The 13,856-nt window shown below is 38.9% G+C and overlaps 1 protein-coding gene across 2 annotated transcripts in view; it reads left to right on the top strand.

Moving 5' to 3' along the window:
- FRMPD4 (FERM and PDZ domain containing 4) overlaps positions 1-13,856 on the top strand; it is a 298,663-nt gene that overhangs the window by 195,490 nt on the left and 89,317 nt on the right. The gene's annotated exons all lie outside the window — the stretch shown is intronic.

The raw sequence follows: 13,856 nt of genomic DNA on the forward strand, positions 1-13,856 counted from the left end.
CTCAGAAGAGAAGAAGCTTTTGCTCAGTTGTTAGCCTTGGATGGCCTGGATGTAGTTTTACGTGAGTGGAATATAAAGAATCAGGTATTTGGGGCCTTTGCTACAGCAAAGTCAGTGTTTCTGTCCCTGTGTTTTCTCCAAGCACAAACTGGATGTGGATGCCATGAAATTCAGTGAAGTATTGCATCCTGAAAACTGTCATTCCTGTGTGTTTCAAGTTGGATTAGGAAGCAGAATAGAACTTCTGGAGCAGAACCTGTATAGAAAAACAAATTCAGGGTATTCTAACACAGGGACACAATGTACAGAGGTGAAAAGATTAAGTCCTCGTTACTCTTGGAGTTCATGTGCTTCCAGGGAGATGTTTCATGTGGCCTAACAGCATCTTGTCTGTACATTACAGCATGTAAATGCATGTGTAGAAGCATTGCTTCAGTATACCAAGCTACCCTTCCCAGGAGCATAAAACCAAATTAATTCTTGTAAACAGTTTGTGTGAGAATGATAGCCCCAGACAGAGTCTGCATTTTCAAACATTTCTCTTGTAAAACAGTGTGGTCCCTACAGAATCGGGATTAAAAGCATCAAATTCTGGTTCTGCAAAGCCATGTATGTGGTTGGGAGAGTGGTGATGGTTTGTAAAAAGCTGTAAGTCTTATCCTGGGTCATGTGCTGGTATCCCCAATGATGCAAACACAGAGGCTTTGCATATGAAATAGAACCAGGCTAACTGATAGTCCTTAAAAATAGAAGAGGGGACAACAGCCTCTGAAACACCAAAAAGGTAGAGTGACCCTGCAGGCTGTACACTGGGGCCTTAATGGTCACAAGCTGGGAAAGATAAATAAGGTAAAGCTGTCTGATAGGGATGGAACTGGGACCTTCCACAGCAAAGCTGCTAGGTGAAAAGTTCCCCCAGAGCTTCAATTACAGCATTAAGAAAAAAAATGTGCTGGAGCAGGTTATAAAGCAGAAAAAAGGGGTGAAAATTAGCACAGTATATTGTTTCTTTTTAAACAGCACAGTTGAAGTACACCAGTTCATCATAGTGTATGTACAGAATTTAATATGTTATCTAGTATGTTATGCTGTACCGGGAAATACCGTATTGATGGTGCCTTTCCAGCAGTCATTCATATACTAAGGAACTGCATGCAGAGGTATACGAAAGCGAGCACTGAAGAGGCTGTATTTATCCTTTTGGCTTCGTTTCTGTCATATTATTATATTTACAGCTTTCTATAAAGAAAATAAAGTATAAGCCTACTGTAAAAGGTTCTTATCTGGATTGTTATTGTAGAACAGCAAGGTAATTTGTTTTAGAAAGACAAGATGATACTGCCAAGAAAAGCTTACTGAATTTTAATTCTCATTTAGGTTTTAATTGCCCTTCTTACAATAAAATACTGCTTAATTGTACTCAAAATGCTCAGTTCCCAAATATAATGCTAAAAATCCTTGTATTATGTATGTTGTCATATATGTATAAGATTAAGGTGAAGAAACAATTTAACTGAACTCAGATTAATCTAGTCACTGACAATATGACTCACTGCAATATTTTGAAAATAATTTATCCAAGGTTCACTAGGATCCTGTGCTGTTCCACAGAAAAACTTCAATTTAAAATAAACCAATCAAACTGTGTGGCTGCACAATTAAATATCACCATGGTAACAGGGATTAAGCATACAAGGTAAAGACCTGCTGACAGTGCAGAGATTATTTCAAGTTTCTTGCTCTTCCAGCACAGCCAAATGAATTTACATTTTCTATATCAAACACCGGAAGGTGTAAAATGAAAGAGATTAAGGTACTTGTGTGGCATCTTGGGACTTCAGACAATATTTTCCTGACAGGGGAAATAATTAGTTGGAATTACAAATAGAAGCTCAGCAGACAGATATGAATAAGCGTTTGCTCATGGGATTTATTTAGCGTTTCATAATTAAAACCTGGGGAGGCATATTATTAAGGATACAAATAGCATGGAAAAACTTTGCCATAGTTTAAGAAATTGAACCGTTTTAATTTTTGTGTGAATTTATGTTCACTTAGGAAAGACGGTTGTTCGCAGCTCTGCTTTAAAATAACATACACTTACAGTGCAGACAGACACACTGATATTCAGTGAAGACATAGGGTGATGTTTTAATCAATCCTGATGTATTTCTGCTTGCCTCTGGCTCTATTCCTGGCTTTTTCTCATGTATTTAAAAAAATACTGGAGCTGCAAATCTGCTGGCATGTGGAGTTTTCAGCTTTTAGTGGTGTGGTTTAGGGTTGGTTTGCTTTTCTTTTTTCACACTGGCTTTTGATTCATTTGTAGGAGAGCTATTCTTATCACAGTGCTATGGTGGCTGACTGCTGCATAAAGTTGAAATACCTCATCAAAATTGTGAGCCTTAATCCCTACCTTTAGTTTATCAGCAGGTATTCAGTGTGATCGAGGGATGTTGTAGTCATGGGCTCTTCTGTCCAAGAAATGCCTGGTGATGGTTTTGGGCTGTAAAGATCAGATTTACGAGGACATATTCTGTCATTCTTTCCTGCCAACCTGTGAGAGGTGGAATTGAGCTGCCTTCGATGTGAGAATGATCCACAGCTGTTCATCCCATATTAGGCAGGTGTAAAGTCTGTAGCACCTCTGCTTTCTGAATATTCAGTCAATATTTTGAGCTCACAGGGTGTTAAGACCAAGGTGGATGCTTACCACCAGTGCTTCCCAAAGCTGGTTTTGGGATCCAGCTGTAATTACTCTTTGTGGTAGGATGGACTTTCCACCTTGCAGAGCAAATGTGCTGCCTAGAAAATATTTTAAGACACCTGGTGATAGGCCCACAACTGCACCTCTTACGTGGGAATTGGAACTTGCCAAACCTGTCAGAGTGAATTTTGGTGTCTGGTTTTAACTATGGGACTCTATGCAGTGTTTGATGTCTTTGGTTCCCTATTCATTTCTCATTTCAAGCACAAGCTTAGGCGTTTGCGTGTAGACAGGTTTTTTAGCTCTGCTCTTATGAAAAGATGTTGCTTCAATTTTACTATCTGTCTGACATCCAGTTTTCTTGTCTTTAAGTTAAAATTTCTTCCTTTGCACATTGAGATGCAGTTTGGTTTTTTGCATCTTGGGATGAAAAGCCTTTGTTAAAAATTAATGATAAATGCTGCAGTTATATCCAAAAACCATTGCATCAGGTGAGTTCCTAAAGGACAAGCTGAATACCAAGTACGTTTTGTAGGAATGAATGTAGAAAGTATCTGTTTACTTGATGTGGTGCTCTTTTATCCTACAAAAATGCAGAAGCCCTGTTGAAGAGAGCTCCTGTCATAAGCATCCAGCAAATGCGGTAGTAGTATTGATGAAACATAAGGTAAACCCAAAAAGTCAGGGATATATGGGAGCAGTTTCTCAAGAAATGGTTTATCAGATAAAGGAGATGTTTTTGTAGGAGTGCTGTATTAGCACTGTCCCTGGGCTTGATCAGGTGAGAATAACATAATTTTACCTGGAGTCTAAAGAGGTACTTCACGTTGCTCTTCCTGCTTATAATCCCTTTTGTACACTGTTTTCTTTTTGCTGCTGTTTTTATTGGTTTTGTTTAATCCAGTTGGCGCCTTGATCTGGACAGCAGAGACTTGGCAAAAAGCCATACTGATAAAAGACATTTTGTTTTGGGCCACAAGGGTCTGATTCTGGCAGTTCATAGTAATGACATTTAGAGATTTTGTTGCATGATTCCTGTTGCCAGCATCCTATTAAAATGCAGTTCCACCATTTCAACAGTCTGCTAGGCGATGGTGAAGCCTTTGAAACGGAAACCATAAAAAGATCAGCTCAACATTGGTGTTGTGCACTGAAAAGTCACAACTTTCCGGTTGCGAATCTTTTTAGTTAAAACATACATATAAAAAGTAGGGTTTTCCATGCCTTCAGATGTGGGCCAGATTGTGGCTAGGTCTTGAAAAGGACTTGGTTTCCCCGAGTATCACACTGTGACTGGCCAGGGGTTTGCAAAAGGCATTGAATGATGCCCAGTGAGAGGAATCCAAACATTAGTATCCTCAAACTCAATTTAAAAGCAGTTCTGTTAGTTTCCCCGACTAGAATTAATTAAAGCAAGTGCAAACTAATGGGCAGATCATGGGACCAGCTGCTTTCGTGGCGTGAGCCTTCAGGAATATAGTTCCTGGAGGAGGAACCCCATCACCTGAACATAATGTGTAATAGCTGCACAGCTGCTTTTTCAGCCTTGCCTCTGTGACTTGCATAGGCAATCGAGCCCCGCGCCAAAAGCCTGGGCACCGTTGGGGAGAGTGACAGGACAAGGCTTTCTGTAGAGCTGCTCGGAGCAGGAAGCTCGGTTGGGTTTCTTTTCCATAAGCTGTGTCTCGGGCAAGCTGTACTCAAGAGTCAGCTGGCATTTCTCTGGCACCCTTAGAAAGAAAGGATATCGTGACGCCACATGCTCAGGATGTAGCAGCCTAAACCAAGTTAGCCAGGCAGCACTTCACGTACTGCTACTGTTATTTGATTTTATGCTCAAATTTAAAGAATTGACCAGCTGAACTTCCAGACAGGTTTGCTCAAAAAATCATGGGTTTGGTTTTATGCTTCAGGAGCACATGAAGTCTCCCAGAGAAAATTGGGATCCCGATGTGCTTGGTCGTTATATTTTAATTAGCAGATGCTAGAAAGGCATTGACTTTATTCTCATTTTTTATTGCAGTGCTGAAGTATAGTAAGATTAAGTGAATCTTTCAAGGAGAGATTTGCTACCACCCTCTCCTCCCCAGATCTGTGTCAAAACTTAAGAATTGCATGTGAATTTTTTCATAACTACTGTTCAGAGACAAATTTAAAAGCTAAGAATCCACATATTGCCAGGCTAAGTGTTGTACCATATTTGAAAGTCTTAATGATTTTTTCACGTGAATATTAATGATTGAAAAGTGATTTTATTTAGAGTCTTTGGCTAGATTTACACAGAATACAGCACAAATGCTTCTGCTACATGGAAGAGAAACCTAATATATGTTTGCACTGACCAATCAGTATAATATTCCCTACTGAGCTTTTAAGTAACTTGGCCTGTCTGCCACTCTCAGGCAATCATAAAGCTCAGCATGGACTATCTGAAAATTTATTGGGCTTCTCAAGCAGGTTTTACAACTCAAGCTGATGTCTCTGCTGCAACAGCTAAGCTGCTACCAGCGTCTGACTTTGCTACTTTAAAATTACTTTGCTATGTCTGTGCAAGAAAACAGGTGCAGGTGGTCTAATGGCTGCATTACAGACAAGCTACCACTTTCATTAAATCTGAAAAACGTTCTTGTTACTGGAGAGCTAAATGTTGATGTATATGAGACTAAGGGAGATTCTCAGGGAAGAAACTCAGAGGGAGAGAAAAGAGGCAGAAAAAGCCAGGACTTTCATTCCCTATGAAAGTACAAATTCCAAGATACAACATGATGGTACAGTTGTGTGTGAGTGGGAGAGATGTGTGTACATATATACACACGCATATATGTACCTCCTCCATTTGTACAATGATTCTTGCTGATAATAAGAAAATACTTATTAAAAGTGTGTCACATTTTTAAAGATGACATTTTAAGTCATCTAGGTTTATATTCTAGTTTATAAGCCTCAAATATTATAGTGATGTGCATGCACCTCAAAACTGGGCTGGGTAAGAGAGTCATTATTAGCTGAATAATCACATCAGTAAAGACATTGCAAAAAAGCAACAAATGTTGTAGAAAAGGTTAAAAGAACTGACCAACATAGAAAGTTTCTATAAAAGCAGAAACTAGAGGGCTGAAGTGAGATTTGCATAAATTCAGCCCGCGTTAGTTCTTACAAGAAAATGTTAAAACACCTTGCAAGCGGCTCTTTGCCCACATAAAAGAGGAATGGGGACATCTGTGTAAAGAACATATATGAATACAGTAAAAGTCAAAGACGTGACTGAGTATCAATAACAAAATCTTCCCAATGATAGAGAAGTATGTGTCCAAAATGACTGAGGAGAGGAATCTTGATTTATTAGCTGAATTGCTGAGAGACTTCCAAAAGTTGTCATTTGGGTATGTCACTAGCAAATGCTGTTTTGGCAATAGGGAAGTATTAATTGTGGCTACACATGTTTCAGATTGGGCATCCAAACGTAACAAATGCAGAAAATGCTGTTAGAATGATAAGGGGAGGGGGAAATTATTATATGAGGGGAGATGAAAGACATTGATTTGTCTAATGCAGCAAAACTGAGATCAGGAGGGAATCAACACCAGGAAGAAATGAGAAATGTATAAAACAAAAAAAAAAAAAAATGTGCTAAAGAACTGAAGGGATTATACATTTAAATTGCAAGGGAGAAGACCCTTAAAGATTAGAGTGATGGAGTTTATTCCCCAGCTTTCGGTCATAGCACTGGATTGAAAAATCCAAAAAAGGGGTTTACACTGATCATTGGTAAATATTTAAAGGAGGTTATATGATACAGTTTATATGATGCAGTGTAAAATTACAAGAGGTTGGATATGATGGCAAAGCAGATCCTTTCCATTCCTATTTTCCTGTGAGTCAAGTGGCACTTTGCTTGTTTCTTTAGCATGTGGATCATGAAATCTGAGCAACATGTTTGCAAACCAGACTTTAATCCACTCTATGCCCTTGGAACCTTTTGCAGATATTAATGAAACACATTTAATTATCTCCGTTAGAGAGATTACTTAAGGCAATTTAGATTACCACATAAAAAGTGGAATAAAGATCAGTGTTTTTAGTAAGCATACGGTAATAAAAGTACTTATATGGGATGATATTCAGGGAGATGATATGATTTGACCAGGCTTTTAGATAACTGTATAAATGTTCTTTTTTAAATGCTGAATGATGAATTATAACTATTTTTAAAAATGCTTTCATTGAAAGATAGGAGAGGAAATATTTTTTCCTTAAGTGTTTATACATACTATCAACAAAATGTTTTGCTTTTTGTGGAAAACAGATGTTATCAATCTTATTGAAGTGAAAAACATGGAAGTGGGCTGCAAATACAAGGACAAGTTAAAAGAATGAATCTTACTGGCAGTTTTGAGTTTTATACTGTTGTCTGATAATAATTGGGATGAGTTATTAATTTAATCAGGATATGTTTGCTTCCTCTTCTGCCCACCTATATAAAAAGGTAATTTCTAGTATCTGATACAATTTTTTTGAAACGCCATTTAGGGAATCCACTTGCTTGGGTGGAACTTCAGCATAACTATAGTAAGTTTATTAAATGATATAAGGGCTGTGACATTTCTAGTGAGTAGAATTTACTGCGGATATATATGACAGTGCTTTGGAAATATGCTGGTTTGCTGGCTTTTCAGAGACTCAGAAAATAACAATTTGACCTCCTTTGGCGTGCATGTGGCTCAAGTTGTTAAAGCCTCCGTAGTTCAGGTGTCCTGTGTAATAATAAAGTTCTTCTTTTATCTAAGACTACAAGGTACCTTCACACAGGTTGTTGGTTTTGGCTTCTGGTAGTTTTCTTTGTTTTAAAGACTAGCTTTTATTTTCAGTGTTCAATATCGATAGCATACTTGTCTTGGCAGTTACATTCAACAGTTTCCTTGAACAGACCCATCAAGAACTTGCGATGTTGTGGTGGTACCACAACTACCCAAGGAGAAGCTGTACTTAGTGCACATTTCAAGGATGTACAGATGTAAAGTAATGTCAAAAAAGCAATGGTATTGGAGCAAGACAATAGAACACTAAGTTCTCTATGAGTTCTCAGACTTTTTCACTTATCTCATATATTTGAGTTGAGGTGTTACTGTTGCAATTAAAGTAGCACAACTGAAATAATGCTAGTCAAGTGTAGAAGATGCTTTAAAAGAGAACAAGTTGGTGGCTGCCTAGATGAAAGGGCATTCCTCCCATCCTGGTTTGATAGCACCAGGCTGCTGCATGTCCCTGTCCCCAGGTCCATTATGATGCTGAGCACGCAATCCCCACACAAGCTCTGTACAAACACAGCCAACCACCAGAGCCATGCATACAGGCAACCAGTGCCTTTACAGGCACCGCATCAACACAAACAGCACGCACATCAATAAGACCAGTACAACGGTCTTATGCATGATGAAATCAGGGTGATTGCTATCAGGTCATGCATACACATGCACATACAGCCTCCCCATATATGTGCAGAAATGGGTCTCTGCAGTAGCTGATCCACACCTATGGTCTTCCCCACAGCAGACCCTTGCCCCCGTCTCTCCATGGTCACACACCCAATTATGTTTCCCTGTTGGTTCCACTTCTGTGGCATCTGCACCTGAAATTGGTGTTTGCGATTCCATCACCTAGATACCATTAGCCTTGCATAGTAGGACCGACACAGTCCCCTTGGCACTGTTGGCTTTGCAAGTTCAGGTGCCCAGGGGTTGGCAGGGCTCCCCTTCGATGTGGTCATCTCTCACATGGCTCCCACTCACTTGCCCATGGAACCCAGCGAGCCCTCACCGCCTTCTCTGTGACTTTTGGCACTTCTCACTGTGCTGTGTGTTTTTCTTGACACACCCAGTAGTTTTTCATGGATGATTAGCTGAACCTCAATCTCTTTGCCCATTAAAAAAAGAAAATAAAAATGACCCATTATGAAAACTAATGTCCCTGTGCTTACTATGTAGTCCCAGGAGGTGTCCATTCCAGATTCTGTCAATAGCCATCAAACTTTGGGGAATAAATAGTGGCACAATATGTCATAAGTTAGAAGATTTTTGTTTCCTTTTTCAGTGATTTTTAGATTCTAATTTTGCTTTATTGTATTTGAATCCTTTCTAACAGTACTTCAAGAGCTCTAATATTTTTATTTATATGTGCTTTATCTCCAGTAAATGAGGATTGCTATCTAAGCCATATAATGTAGAATTTTGAAAAGATATACTGCTTTATGCGTGTTACCTAATCTCAGAAAACTGGAATGAAATTACCAAACTCTGCTTGGTCTCATTCCCTTTACAACAGCTACTGAATACCTCTCATCCACAGACTTCAGTTGTTTGTAACTTTACCGAGCTTTCCTTGAATGAGCTGAATTTTTTTGTTCCCCTTGCTTTTCTGAGACCTAATTGGTATTTTGAAAAGCATCATCCCTTTCCTGGAGAAACAGAAGTTGTTTTGCCAAAGGTCATTCAAAAGCTTGGTTCCCAATCTTTAAGACAGGTATTTGAAAGGTGACCTGCGGATCACCTTGCAGCCAGGGATGTCATTTCTGATGTTACTGTGAAGTTCTCCCAGGTTAAGAGCCATCTGAAAATTTTAGAAATTGCCATGCTCAGTAGAATGCAGAAACTGAAATCTCCAATACAGGATCCACGCAGTGTGTCCAAAAATTGCATGACTAAAAAGAAGTATGCCAATAATGACTGCTAGGCATCAGAATGGAGAGCAGATGAGGAAGCTAGGGAAGAGTAAGGGACAATACAATTTGAGGAGGAACTAGTGTGAATGGCAACACTTGGATTAACTGAGTACAAGATAGTCATTAGGAAACAGGACAGTAGGGTTAGGCGGAAAAGAATTGATGTGACAAGGACTTGGGATGTGGAAAGATGGAGAACAGATGAAGTAATAAATGGCATCTATAATTTTTTTGTGATACAGTGGAATTGACTCATGATCCAGTTACGACCTGTAATAATCTTTGCTACAGTTCTGCAGAATTTCTTGCCTTAGATGTTGTTCTGTATGCTGTCTGGTTTTATTATAAACTCTTTGTTTATAAATTCTGTCAGTATTTATGCCTGTCAAATGGATAGGAGCATTAAGTCTGCAACATGAATGTTAATATTTTACCTTAGTCAAATGCCCAAAACACATAGCCATGTGTTATAAGCAAATACATAGTCTACATTACTAAAACGTTATGAGAGTTCAGGAGTGACATGAGTTAAATATTGTGATTCTTGGTAACTGAATCAAAATTTGTCTTATAGAATGGTATTATTTAGTTGTCCTGGAATGTGACTGCTAGTAGTTAGTTCTAAAGTATTCATTTCATGCTGTGTTGCTACCTTTCACAGAGATGTTTTTAATATTTTAATTATGTACATTGGTGCCACTGGCGGTATGAGGCCACAAGATGAATACAAGAATGCAACTCTCCTGCACAAACTACATTTGTGTTGTATGTTATTATAGACCTTTAATTATAATTGTATAAAATTGTTGAACTTAGACATTAATCGTCATCATAGCAAATAAAAAGCCAGATTCTCTGCCGTAAGTCAGCTTAGCTTTATCAATATCAGCAGAGTCCCACTGATTTATTCCTACAGAGATGACACAAAAGCACTTGTAATATTTTACTGCCTCTCCCATGAGTTGCACTATGGCAGGGTTTCATGATTCCTAGAACAACAGTCAATTATTCCCCCCATCTTTTCCTCTGTGCTTTCATTGTTCTGTCAGCCACCTGAGCTTGAAAATATCCTTCCCTGGTTTCAGTAACTGTGGAAAAGGGTTCAATATTGTGATTTTTGTATGTAGCTATTGCCAAGGCATTTTAATTTTTCCTTTTTAATCAGAGATAATAGCCAAAGTGTGTATTAGCCTTCTGTGAATGGTAAGCTGGCTGCCTGTAGCCTTTCTGGCTTTGTTCTGCAATCACCCACACTTAAATGTTTATGGGTGTGAATTGGATGTCCTGACAGCCCCATAGCAGAATCTGAACTGCAAATAATTGAGCACCTGCTTTGCTTCTTTAGACCTGCTGAGTTCGTTGTGGGGACCTTGATGCAATTCTCTTAGCAAAGTGTGTTATGGGGTCATTTTGCTGGATCAAAGTCTCAGTTGTGACTCAGGAAGAAAAAAGTCCTAGTCAAACACCAGAGATCGTCCTGCACTGCAGTCACAGCGATAGTTGCTGTGAATCCTGTGGTCTATATATCCCAGTCAGCCTTAAATGAGCTGGCTCAGGTACCAGTACAAATCTTGCTATGGCAGCACCAAGCTGAGGCTGATGTGAAGCTGAGCAGATTAAACCTGTGCTGTGCTGTGCTCTGCAGTGCAGCAGCCAGGCTTCCCACGACATCCAAGTGCACCGGCTGAAAACTGTATATGGTTCAGGCTTCTTACAGCTCAGTACTCAATTATTTGCTTTTATAGGCAGTTGTCCTTAACGATGGACTCAAATGTTTAGCCTGACCTGTCTTCTCATGGAGGTACTTTTTAGGGATGTATTAGTCTTTTCTGCATGAGGGAGTCTCATATATTTTGTTACAGTTAACAGACACCATGAGAATTTGCAGCTATATTCTGTCAATAATTGTTTTTTCAGCCTGGTTGCTATTTTGGATCAAATAAAATATATTGTGTGCTACTGTTTCTTCTCTTCCTGGTTCTTCCCTGACTGGAACAAAAAGTGCTCCATAATCCACTTTCTTCTACACAAAATAGCCTGTTCAGAGCTAAATTCACAGAACTGCCTGAAGACAGGAAACTGGATTTGCTTTTGAAAGTGATTCATGTCTTCACGTTGTCCAGTTTTGTCCTCTGCCTGGTGAGGTAAGCCCACTATTCCCATTCCCCGTGCAAGATCACCCAGCATCCCTGGTCATGATGTTACGGCTTCATGTTGCATAAACGTGAATAAAATGCTCACTGAAGCAGAGGTGGGACCAAGTATGACACTTGTCAGATGAGTCATTTGGCCTTGCTTTAGCTTGCCTGTGGGTAGCATTTAGATGAGACTTAACCCGTGGACTTTGCAATGCAGCCTTCCACTAAGGAGGTAACAGTCAGTCTTCCCCCAATGCTGACAGAGCTTGCTTGGTGCCCAGACCCTGGGAAGCTGGGGAAAAAACTTCATTTCCAGTCCTTGAGACTGCTTCTCCTGGGCAGGAGTGAGTCCAGTCTGAGTCCCAAATGTTTTTCACCTTGATCTTGAGTTTTCAGCTCCTTTCCTGTTGATCCCCAGAAAAACATTTTTGCAAGATCAAAGTCTGTATCAAAAGCCACAGCACTAAAAGCGGGACTGGCTAAGCGCTTTCCAGGGCTTTGGTTTTATGGGAGAACTGAGAGTTTACATCTCAGTTGTCCTCTCTTTTGTACTCTCCTACGGAGAATATTAGGAGGCAGAGAGCAGCTACATCACTTTTTATGGATGTTGATAAATCAAGAAAAATCAGTATTGTGCACATGTAGCAAACGTGAAAATGCAGTAAGATCTGTTGTGACCTCTAGAGAAACCTTCTTTGCTACAGGATAAGCACTTGGTCTTCAACATTTATTTGAAGGCTCTTTTTGGAGATTAAATAATTATTTTTCTATTCAGCAAAGTGGAGCAAACCCCTACCTTTTGGACTGAAGGCAAGAGAGGAGTCTGAAATGATTAAAACAAAGTTATAAAAATTAACTACCTTGCCACAGACCATAGTTTATTTTAATAAATCTTCTACTGAGTTGCATTAAAATATCTGGTTATTAATTTCTCATGCAACACTGCTTATAATTCAATGATTTATTCCACATATACCCACGATACATTTTTAAATTAACATTGTATAAGTCTTCTTTACCCCAAACACTTTATTATTTCTTCATTTTTCACATTTGATAAGTGTTTTTTTTAAAGTAACCACTAATTTTCAGTATGTGCTATAAAGCCTCGAAGAGGGTGGTTCAGTGCTTGTGAAAGTATGAAGTGTTTATCCTAACCAAGAAGGACTCATCCCTAGACATGTGAAAAACCTGGACCTGTGGCAAGTATATCTTAATCAAGGTAAACATGAATAATAGTAATAATAGTTGTGGGGGTTTTGTTATTCTGGCTCCAAGTATATAGCTAATGGCTAACACACACCATTAGTTTTTGTTGCTGGCATTGTGTCTTCCCTTAGGGGATCTAGTGTTTGGGAAATGAAGTCATATATCCCGTATCAGATTTATATTCATATATATATTTATATATACATGCATGTGTGTATACACACATAAACATACACACACACACACACACACAAATGATGGCTTTTCTTTGAGGTAGTTAACTATAAAATTAACTTATTACAAATCTTTACTTGGCCTGCAGTAGCACTTTGCTCATACACTGAGCAAAGTGTATGAGTATTTAATCAGTGTTATGGGGTTGGTTCCATTCAACTCTGTTTATTTTATAAAAGTAGTTTGGCCTGTGTTATTTGGTACATACAGAGTAATGCAAGCTATTTTAAAAATGTGTATCTAAGAGATGAAAATGTTATTAGATACTATAATGCTTTGCATTTGCAGTAAAGCTGTATTTAGAAATAACAAGTAGATTTTTTTGTTTAACATCAGTACTTTTATTACCCAGCACCTGTGAGCAGAGGCATGAAATCTTTGTTTTCATTATAGGTTGCTCAAAGGCATTTAATAGAACAGCGGAGAGTATTCTTTATCTGCTTGTTCCCATGTTTAGCATACACAGAGTAAAGCCATATAGGAAAAAGTAATCAATCAGTGTTACAAATTAGTAATTTTTTTTTTATTGTGGTATTACAGAGATTTTTGAAGTATAAGCTTTGGGTTTTGCCTAGAAAAAAAATACTTCTTTATAATGCTTATCTGTGCATCTAAGTGAGACCGTAAGCACAGCTTTGCTGGCTCAGACCAGAAGTCTGTCCATCATCTGACACTGGACAGTATCTAGCAGCAGATGCTTAGGGAAAGAGTTAAAGAAAATTTGACTGGCCAACCCAGCAAGAAAAGCTTTAAAGTAGGAAAGATGGGGGAGATTCCTCAACAGTCGAAGTGGTGGACATGGCAGGCGAGCCAAGGGCCTGAGCTAATGGGGACAGAAGGGCCATGGCAA

Source organism: Falco peregrinus, chromosome 4, assembly GCF_023634155.1.
Source record: "Falco peregrinus isolate bFalPer1 chromosome 4, bFalPer1.pri, whole genome shotgun sequence".
In the NCBI taxonomy this organism is placed as follows: domain Eukaryota; kingdom Metazoa; phylum Chordata; class Aves; order Falconiformes; family Falconidae; genus Falco; species Falco peregrinus.